The following is a 10000-nucleotide window of genomic DNA, read 5'->3' as shown; positions in this document are numbered from 1 at the left end:
CAGTACGGGGAACACAGCTAGTCTGGGGTGCACGTCCCTCCTGGCTCAGAGTGCAGCCATTTTGGGGTGCGTGGCTGGTTCAGAGCACAGCTGGTCTGGGGCATAGGTCTCTCATGTTCAGGGTGCAGTCAGTTTGGGGTATAGGACCCTTCTGGTTCAGGCTGCAGGCAGCTGGGGGTGCATGGCTGGGTCGGGGTGCACGTCCCTTCTGGTTTGAGCACAGCTGGACTGGGATGCACAGCTAGTTCAGGGTGTGGGTCCCTTCGGGCTTTGCTGCAGCTGCACTGGGGCGCAGGTTCCTCCCGATTCAGGGAGCGGCCGGTTTGGGATGCGGGTCTCTCCCAGTTCAGGACTGGAGCAGGATGTGGGTCCCTCCCCATTCACGGGCAGAGCAGGATGCGGGATGGAGGTACCTCCCAGTTCAGGACCTGAGCGGGATGTGGGTCCTTCTTGGTTCTGGACCAGGGCAGATTGCGGGTCCCTCCTGGTTCAGGACCAGAACAGGCTGCGGGTCCTTCCCTATTCAAGGTGCAGCTGATTCCGGATGTGAGTCCCTCCACGTTCAGGACTGGAGCAGGGTGCGGGTCCCTCCTGATTCACGAGCAGAGCAGGACGCGGGATGCAGGTACCTTCTGGTTCAGGACAGGAAGACGATGCAGGATGCAGGTGCCTCCCAGTTCAGGATTAGAGAGGGTTGCGGGTCCCTCCCGGTTCAGGACCGGAGCGGGATGCAGGATGCGGATTACAGGTCTCTCCCTGTTCAGGACCGGAGGAGGATGCGGGTCCCTCCGGTTCGGGGCGCAGCCGCGTCGGGACGCCGGTTCCCCTGGATTCGGGACCGGTTCAGGGTGCGGGTCCCTCCGGGTCGGGGCGCAGCCGCGTGGGGACGCGGGACCCCCCCGGTTCGGGGCCGGGGCGGGGCGCAGCCGGTGCCGCGGAGCCGGTTGCGGCGGGCGAGGCACGACCGGGGCTTTTATAAGCGGCGCGGGCGGTGCCAGGGAGCGATGGGCAGAGCCGGCCCGCAGAGCCCTCCCCCGGCCCCTCCGCCCCGGCGGAGCCCCCCGGCCCGCAGCTGCCGCCCCCGGGCCCGAGCGGGGCCGCTCCCCGCAGCGCCGAGCTGCCCGCCCCGGAGGGCAGGAGCCCCCGGGCTCCCCCTGCCCCCTCGCCCCCCATTTCCACACCCACTTATCCCCCCCTCCAACCTTTTTGCTCTCAAAATCTTCCTGTGCTTTGTAAACTCTTGCGGGGGCTGACGGGCGTCCGGGCCAAACGCGCTTTAAAAAGTCACTGGGACTTTAAAACACGCTGATAATCATAAAGCTTATATATTTTATATATTCTGCTTACATATTATAAAGCTTTCCAAGATGACCACGGGATTTCTCCAAACGCTTTACGTGATGGTCGGCGAGCGCTTTGCGTCCGGATGAACAAAGCAAATATTTGACTTCTCAAAGAAGGAAAAGGTCTTCCCTCTCCGGTGCAACTGGCTTCCTACCGCCGCAAACAGGACGCCCCATTTCAGCGCCCCTTCCCTCGTAAAGCAAACACGGCTCCACTTGGGCTGGCAACACCTTCTCCGCTAAAGAGTCTTTTCTCCTGTGAATAAAGCTATTGGAATCTAATTAAACTGCAAACAGAGATTCGCACCTTCCCACAGTCCAGGTTTATCATATCCACCAGACCGGGGGTGATTTTAACTTACTCCTCCAGAGCTGTGCTGTTGCCAAGTGTGGGCAAAAAAATAACAACTGCGGTGCTGCCTGCCAGGAGAGCTGGTTTTATCTCGGGATGCACCAATGAAGAGGAAAATCGCCTTGGAAAGCTGAGCGCATCCCTCTGGTTTGCCAAAGGATGCTCCTAAATGGCGTTCTTGGGACGCAGCCTTCCAGATTGGTGGAAGAGGAGCAGTGAGCTGGAGGTGAAGCTGCGGCTCCCCGAAAACTGGGAGAAATTTGGGTTTGAATCGCACAGCTGAGCAGCGTGGAGGGAGGATGCTTGGCTCTTACACCAGGGCAAGCCATTAGGGAAGCCTGAGGACTGCAAATCTTTAGTCCCCAACACCAGCTCCGTTGTTGAAGCGAGACTGAGCTTTTTAACGCTAGGATGGGTAAAGGAGTAGATATATTTCAACCTTGGTGTGCCTGGGTGGCTGTCAAGGGGTCCAGGCCGGTGGCTGAGCGCTCTTCCCGCATCCGGATGCTCCTGGACCACTCGATGGCAGCATTGCCTAAAAATGCAAGGGGAGGAATGGGCAAGCGGCCTCCGGGGCTGGGGAAGGCTCCCTGGAGATGGCATTTCCAGTTCCCCCCCCACCCCCAGGCTGTTTTGGGGCATTGCTATAAATTTGGCAAAGGGTGAACCCCAAAGGAGGGGACACCCTGGCAGGCAGGGACAACATTAGCAGGCATCCCGGCCCCCCCCCAGCAAATCCTTTCCCACTCCCTCCATCCCCAAATTGCTCTGAGCCGGTAGCATCTCCCCAAGGAGCACTGCAGGGCTGAGAGAGCTCCCATCCCTGCCTCCAGCCTCAGTTTCCCCGCCAGGAAAAAGGGAGGCAATGCCTTTGCTTGCTCCTGTTGAAAAGAACTGGCTATTTTTTTTTCCCCCCGTGTTGCTGCCGTGCAAGGAATTGAAATGCAGCTCAACGTCCCGACCAAAGCAGCCTCTGGAAGGGGCACGTATGTATCAGCACGTTCAGGCCGCTGAGCGGTGTGCAGTTGGGGGGAGGGGGAATTTCACCCAAAGGATCCATTTTCTTTCTTTTGGAAGAGATTGCATTAAAAAGAATAAAATTAATCAATCAATCCTAGGACCGAAACCTGCATGAGGGAGAACAGATGTATTTATTGCTTGGCAAAACCAAACAGATTATCACAAGCTTTTGACACGTAATTAATGCTTGCAGGTCCCCGTGAAGATGCCAGCACTATTCTGGGTGTTGGAATGTGCTGGGCAGCTCCAACAAGCCCCCTCCTTCCTTTCCCTGGGGATGCTCGTATACCTTCACGTCTATCGTCAGCCCTTTCAGAGTGCAGAGAAAGGCTTTGTAACTGGCAGCTGGAGAAAGCCTTGCCTTTTCCTGTTGTGTTTTCCAGAAGGGCAGGAACCTCTCACACTATAGGTTTCCCAGCAGAATCCCCTGGGCTGGTGTAACATCCAGCGCATACGAAGTGTGGTTGTCTGGGCGGAAAAACCAGCCTTGTCCTTCAGGGAACCATCAGAGATGGTGTTTTTCCAGCTTCCGAGGTTTCAGCTACTCCATCCGCCCTGGCCAGGGGCTTGGACCCTGTCTCCCCGTTGTAGCCGGGCACAAGCAACACCAGGAACAAGTTCAAAATTTTCCAGAACGTGGCTGTAGGTCCTAAACAGCAAATACCCCTTGCAAGCTGCCAGCGGAGGTGTTTGCATGGCTCCTTGCTTGGGTAAAGTAAGTGCAGGTGGATCAAGCTGTGCTTTAAATTTGGGGGATGGCACCAGTGGGGGACAGCAGCTTGCACCCAGCACGGCAATAATGGCTTTTCCTAAAACAGCTGGATCCAGAAGGGAACATCTGCCCTGGTGTATCCCTCAAGCAGGGTAGGGAAGCAGCTTGTCCTTGCACCCCTGCACACGCAGAAGAGCCAGGGAGGAGCTGCACAAGCTGTTTGCACAGCACCGAGCAGCGTTTGGATGCTCAGCTATCCATCAGCAGGAATAACTCACTTGGCCAAGCTGCTCCTCATGATTAATTGGGAAATATAGTCCAAAAGCCCCAGGAATAAGCTGCCTCATGCAAGCACACACTTCTCCAGGCTCCCCATCTTCCCCCGTGCTGTTGCCTCGGCTTTAAATTGAGCACAGCTGAGCTCTGCCTTGGGTGTTGCATTTTGCAGGTGGTTGGTGTTTCCCAGGTTGAAGTGGTTTGTTAATCATTGAGCGCCCTTCCTGCTCCCAGGTAGCTTTGTGCTGTAGGTCCTTGTGCTCTGGAGACGTAAAACCAGGCCGGGTGGAGGTTGTGTGGCCCTGCGCTGTGGTGTGTTTTCCAAACCTAAGTTTGCTTCATAGTTTTACTTTTTTAGCAGGAGGTAAGTGAAGCTTCTTTACTGGGAGTGGCATAAGATGGGATTTGTTTCCCTGGGGAGGAGGTGGAGGCCTTTGCTGTGCAAGGGGTGCTGAAGATCCTCTGTTTCGGGCAGCGCTGAGGTCGTGTGAAATCTTCGCAAAGCCCTTTAGAGCAGTTTTGTTTAAATTTCCTGACCTTGCAGAAGGAGCGTGTTAAATGGTTTCCTTAGAAATTGAGGTTTCTGAGGATGTTTTTGTTGATCGTCTCCTTTATAAGTCACCTCCTGCCCCAGTAAGAGCCGTATTACGTGGTGGCGATCAGCGATGTAACTCTTAAGCTGGTGAATAAGGGAGTGCTGCGTGTTTGCTGTGTGCTGGTGCGGGCTTCTGTAGCTCTCTAGACCAAGGGAGCTCGTAAGTGTGGATTTAAGCCCCTATGTGAATTAAAGGGCACCTGAACCTGTTGCCCTGCAGCGTCTCTGTTGCAACAGGGTCCTTGTGAAACCACAGCAGCTCTGGGCTGTAGAAGCAAGACAAGGGGGAGGATGAACTGGGGGTTTCTCACAGCTCTTCGTCCTGGTGGAGCCCTGAGGCTGTAGGAGGTGATGGACGAAACCCCATGAATTGTGCTAGAGACTTGTTCAGCTACCAAAATCAGTCTTGATAGACGTAGTGAGATCCAGCAGAAAGAGATGTGCATTTGGGTAGATGTGGTTTGCTGAGAAGACCTACTGAGGAGCCTGGCTCTACCCCAGGTTAAGTGACTTGGGATGGGGTTTTACAAATCCTGCTTTATAATTAAGTCAACCCACCGATGCTGCTGTGACTCCGAAGCTCCCTGCAGTGACAAAGAGCTGCTGGAGGAGTCCTTAGTTCTGGAGTGTTGAGAGGAGAAAATAACTGGGATTTATTAAAAAACAAATCACCAACACACACAGAACCCCAAAACAAAACAGGGTTTTGTTCACTGCTATGCAAAATGTGACACCGAGATAAGCAGGGGAAGGAAAATGCTGATCCAGGAGGGGCTGAGCAGCCCTCTCCTGGCTGTAGGCAATTATTTGCTGATTTAATCCAGCTTGTGTTAGTTTTGCTGTTTACCTTAAATGAAGAAACACTGGACTTGGCCCAGAGTGTTTTCTACTGAAATTTCTTTCCGGTTTAGCTTCCTACCTCCCTGGAAGATGCCTTTGGGGGGTTTCCTTGCAGGGTTTATTCCTCTCTATTCTCTCATTTGCTTCCTTTATTCCCCACATCAGGTGGAAAAAAGCTCAAACCTAGGCTTAGCTTTAACTATTATTTTAGGCTTGGCATGCCCAACCTAAGCAAACACTATGGATGTGTGGGTGAATAATCCGTCTTTTCTGCTCTTCAAAAGCCTTTGTGGAAGTTCAAAAGCCTTTTCCCCTGACCCAGGCAAAATACCTCTGCTTTGAACTTCAGAGCTGGCAGTGCAGCAGTCTGGGGGTCTTGCCGGGCTTAGACTGTGGGCGGGACTTAGGACATAAAGCATTTAGCCCAAAGCCGGGGTAGCTGCTGCCTGCCCTGCTTCAAAAGTCCCGGCTCCCTTTTTTTAAGCCGAGCTGCCCAACAGCCATTACTAGGATGGGGATGAGCCCGGACCAGCCGTGGCCTCTTGCGAGAAGAGCTGATGATGGGGCAATTTGCCATGGAAATGGCAGTTTTGTCTCCTGTGGGTGAGCTGCAGAGAGGGATCCAAAGGACCGGGAGAGGGAAGGGTTGCCTTTTGCCTCTCTCTGTTAGCTGGTGGCACTGCTTAATGGAGAGGGGTGGGGAAAAGAAGGTTAATGGGATGAAAAACAGCCTGTGTGCAGGTTTAAGGGGTGAAGAAGGTGGAGCTATTGCTGCTTTGGCAGATGCCCAAGTGTGCAGGGACTGGCCAGCCTCCTCCTGTGTCTTTTGCCCCAAATATAAAGAGCAATTCCCAATGGAAAGGAGAAGCAGAGCCGGTGGCTGCGTTGCCTTGAGTGCCAGGCTCCTCCAGGCAGGTCGTACTTCTCCCCAGCAGCTTGCTCCTTATTGTGTCCCTCCTTTTTCAGAGCTTCCTGCTGCTTTCTGACATATCTTCAGCCCGAAATCGCTGAAGCCTGGTGCAGGTGTCCTAGCAATGCTCCTGGCCTTGCAAGGGGTGGCTGGTGGTAAAGCAAAGCGTGCAAGAACTGGCTGTGGGCACCCTGGAGCAGCCCTGGCTTGGAGGTGCGCTTCAACCCTAGGGGAGATGCATTTCCACCTCTTTCTCCCAAAACCACCACCCCCGCCCCACCCCCCCAAAAAACCTTCTGGGAGCTGATAGGTTTGGCCTTGTCCCACCTCTGTGTTGTTGCACATGAAGCACAGATTTGGTTTTGCATCTCCAGCCGGGTGCATCCCTGGGAAATGGCCTGCAGTGATGGGTGAGATCCTCTTCGGTCGTAAACGTGGGAGTTTTGGCTTTAGCCCCTGTCACAGGAGTGACCAGCCACCGCAGCTATGACGTGGAGAGGTGAAAGAGCCTTGGGTGACCAGTGCAGTAGATGAAACCAGGCTTGGTGTTTTCTGACCATGCTATCTCTGGGCTTTTTGTGGTTGTCTTCCTCTTAGATGTTTCCCAGCGGTGTTGGATTCCGCTTGCTCTCTGTTCTGCATCCAAAAGCTGAGGGTTTCTGGGTGACTTGAAGCCCTGTTTTTTCTTGCCTCTTCCTCCCCTCCCACCCTGGTGTCCACGCTGAGGCCAACCTCAAACGCAGCACAGGGGTAGCTCCTCCGGGTTTGCTGCTCCAGAAGTACGTGTCACCTTTTCCATGGGAGGACAGCCTAAAGAGCCTCGAAGAACCCATTCAGACATCCATCATTGGATGGATGGGCTGAATGACGATGTGGTTGATGGTGTTCAGCTCCAGGGAAGTTGTTTCCCGCTTTTCCTTGTGAGGATTGCAGACCTTTTGGGTGGGAAGGGCTCTGGAGGTCTTAAAGCTGGGATGCTTAGATGAGCTTGCTCAGGTCTATGTCTCGGCGGCTTCCAAGCATATCCAAAGATGCTTACTTTCCGCTCTTGGTCCCTGTTTGGGGCTGGGAAAATTAACAGTATCCTGTTGGACTTTCCAATTTTGCAACTTGCAGGCTTATCGTGATGCTGAAGGGTGGCTTCTGGGCTGGGAAATTCGTTCAGCAGCCCGTTGCCAGCCCAAAGTGCCGTGTTTTAGCAAGAAACCTGCCTGCAAAGCTTTGAAGCAGGTCATAGGGATGAAGGGCTCAGCCAGAGACGGGCGGTTTGCCTGGGGAGAGGAAAGTTGGGGAGAAAAAGGTGCTTTTTTCCTAGCCGTAAGCCGCACCTAGCCCAATGCCGTGGAGCAGGGGTGACACAAGGAGGTCAGCTGAGAGCAAATTCTTGCAAATACTAAATAAAAATAGTTCAGCGTGAGTCTTGTGGCTCGCTAGTAGCTTAGCTTTGATGGCTTTTGTAAACTGGGTGAATTGGGAAGTTTATTAATACTTCATGCCTGGGGCTGGTGAGCCCCTGGCAAACTTCATGCAGATGATGGTTGCAGAGGAATTTGTTTTGCAAACACCTCTTGCAGCTCCAGTTATTGCTTGCCATGTAAAGACAAGACAGCAGTGATGCTGTCTTCATATTTGTAGTTCCAAATTCTCATCTCCACCCGTAACACCCACTTTGCTAGCTCTCCCTGGCTGTCAGTGAACTAACGAGCTGGTCCCTAGACCGAGCAGTAGCTAATTAAACTATTTTCCATTCCCGGGACTTCTTAATTCATCCCCTTTGCAAGGATGCAGTATTAAGTCAGATTCAGATCAGCTTTTGCCAGAGGACTCCAGAGAGAAAGATGCTTCCTTGAAGAAGGCTATTTCCATATGAAACTTCAACCTTCTGACCCCAGCGGCCGGAGAGATCGAGCTGTGCAAATAAAAGCAGCAAGAAATGCTTTTAGCTGAGGAATGCAACTCTCTCTTGTGGCCTTTTTGTATGTAAATGACTGACCTTTGTTTTAATGTGGGTTTTTTATGGTGGTTTAATTGGCTGGTATTATTCTACCCCAAAAATAACTGCAAGAAGTCATCCTTTTTACAGCGGATCCATTGCCTGCATGTATTTTGTCTGCAGCTCGCTTGCCTGGCTGGGATTTCTCGCTGTTATTTCATGGTGGAAATCCTCAAGCTGCTGGGAAACAATCTTCCAGGAGATAAAGTGGGTTGGTGTTTTTTATGCCAAGCTGTTAGGAAAAGGAAGTTTGCTGTGGAAGTCCTCAGTATTGGAGGCAATGGGGGATCTGGGGGTGTGTGTGGGAAGGATGCCTTCCTCGAATTAATGATAAACATCCTCAAAAGAAATGCTGGGCCTCAGGGAAGACCAGAGCTTTGGGCGCGTTTGTGTTATGGAGCCTTTAACTGCAAAGGCGATGGGGCTGGAGGTGTAGCCCTGGGCTATCGTGAATTTGGAGTGGACTAGTAGCAAAGGTTTCCATGGGCTGGAAAGCCCTTCTCTTCAGCTGGGCCTTAAGTGGATAAATCGTGGGGGGAAAAAAACCCAAAACTTGGCCAAAAGTGTTTTAGCATGAGCTAAACTGCATGTTGCTTTCTAGCTGCTTCCAAAAAAATGGTTAATCTCTTTTAGCTACAGTTGTTCTTTTCTTTTTCCACCTCCCAAAATACAATTTGTGCTTATGGCCATAAATAACTCCAGCCTGAAATTTGGTTGAGATTGTATAAGCACAGCTAGGGATGTGTTGGCCATGTTGAATGAGAGGCGAGCAATTGGTTTGAGTATGAAAACTCCCTGTTACAGCTCCAAAGTCAATAAAAGAGGGAAAGAGGAATAATTCTTGACAGTGGCTGATGGGGAGAGAGGAATTAGTGCTTGAATTGGCGATATGAAAAGGTGAGGAGCCACTGCAGGGCAGCAATGTGTCTCGAGGAGGAAAATCAAGTGGGCTTTTGCTACTGGAGATTAAATTGCGGGTTTTTCTTTCTTTCTGTTTTTTTTTTCTTCTCAAAATCACTTTATGGAAGATGTAAAAGAATTGAGATGATGCTCTGAAGGCAGACGGGTTCTGCTGCAGTAAATGATTTAATTAAGGGCAAAGGTATGCAGCTCGTACCAACATTCACCATTATTTAATTAAAGGTAAAAAAAAAAAAGAAGCAGCGCTCATGGCTGGGGGGGACAGGTCTGCTCCTGATGCTCTACAGCTGCTCGTCCTGCCACCTGCGCCGTTGTCTCCATGCCGCCTGCCTCGGGTATTGACTGTCTTGTGCCGAGAGCCGGGAGGAAGCGCTTTCGGAGGACAAAGTTTCATGCAACGGGATTTGGGCTGAAAAGGGTTGAGGATCGCTTGGTGGCTCGGGGTGCGCGAGGTGCTGCTGTTGGCACGTTCGGGCAGGCTTTGCTGTTATCGCTGTTGCCTGCTGAGAAAAGGTTTGGGGTTTTTTTTGGAAGGTTACAATATAGCGTGCTCCGAGTGCCCAACGTGTGGTGGTTTGGGGATTTAAAGCACACTAAGCAGCCCCAGGGGCTTTTGTTGTGGTTGGCACCCGATTACGCTGCGCTTCACCCAAGCGATCCTGGGCTGGGTGTAAGCAAGGCTGGCCTTACCCCGTGGGCACTGAGCCACCTGAAGGAACAAATCCGGTGAAAATGGGGTTCGTTTGGGTACGTCAGGCTGCTGGGGCAGATTGTTTTGGAAAATTAGCCAGGGTCCTTCTAGGAAAGAGTTGGTAGAATTAAGAAAAGAGTAAGAAACGCATGACGTGATAACTTTTGTTTGCTGGTCCCTATTCCAGCTTCTCCATTAAGGAGAGATGCCTCTGCAAACCCTTTTTCTTTTCCCCCTGCTCCCCTCTTGCAAGCTGTGGGCATCTTTGAGATGGGGACTTCTGGGACCTGATCTCATCTTGGCTGTTATCTTCATGAATTCGATAACTTGTACAGGGTTTGGGGGTG

General features: G+C 52.2%; 1 protein-coding gene across 2 annotated transcripts in view; it reads left to right on the top strand.

The window, feature by feature from the left end:
- The first annotated feature begins 5971 nt into the window (after nt 1-5971).
- Nucleotides 5972-10000, top strand: part of LOC142048026 (tetraspanin-15-like) — a 61841-nt gene continuing 57812 nt past the window's right edge. Inside the window, exon 1 of one of the 2 annotated variants that reach the window (XM_075074517.1) lies at nt 5972-6053. The gene's annotated coding sequence lies outside the window, so the exon portion shown is untranslated. Of the gene's footprint in view, nt 6054-6082; nt 6262-10000 lie in introns of those variants that run through there. The other variant, XM_075074518.1, reaches the window with a different exon arrangement.

Source organism: Phalacrocorax aristotelis, chromosome 24, assembly GCF_949628215.1.
Source record: "Phalacrocorax aristotelis chromosome 24, bGulAri2.1, whole genome shotgun sequence".
NCBI classification, from domain to species: Eukaryota; Metazoa; Chordata; class Aves; order Suliformes; family Phalacrocoracidae; genus Phalacrocorax; species Phalacrocorax aristotelis.
This window is presented reverse-complemented; position numbering and strand designations above follow the sequence as displayed.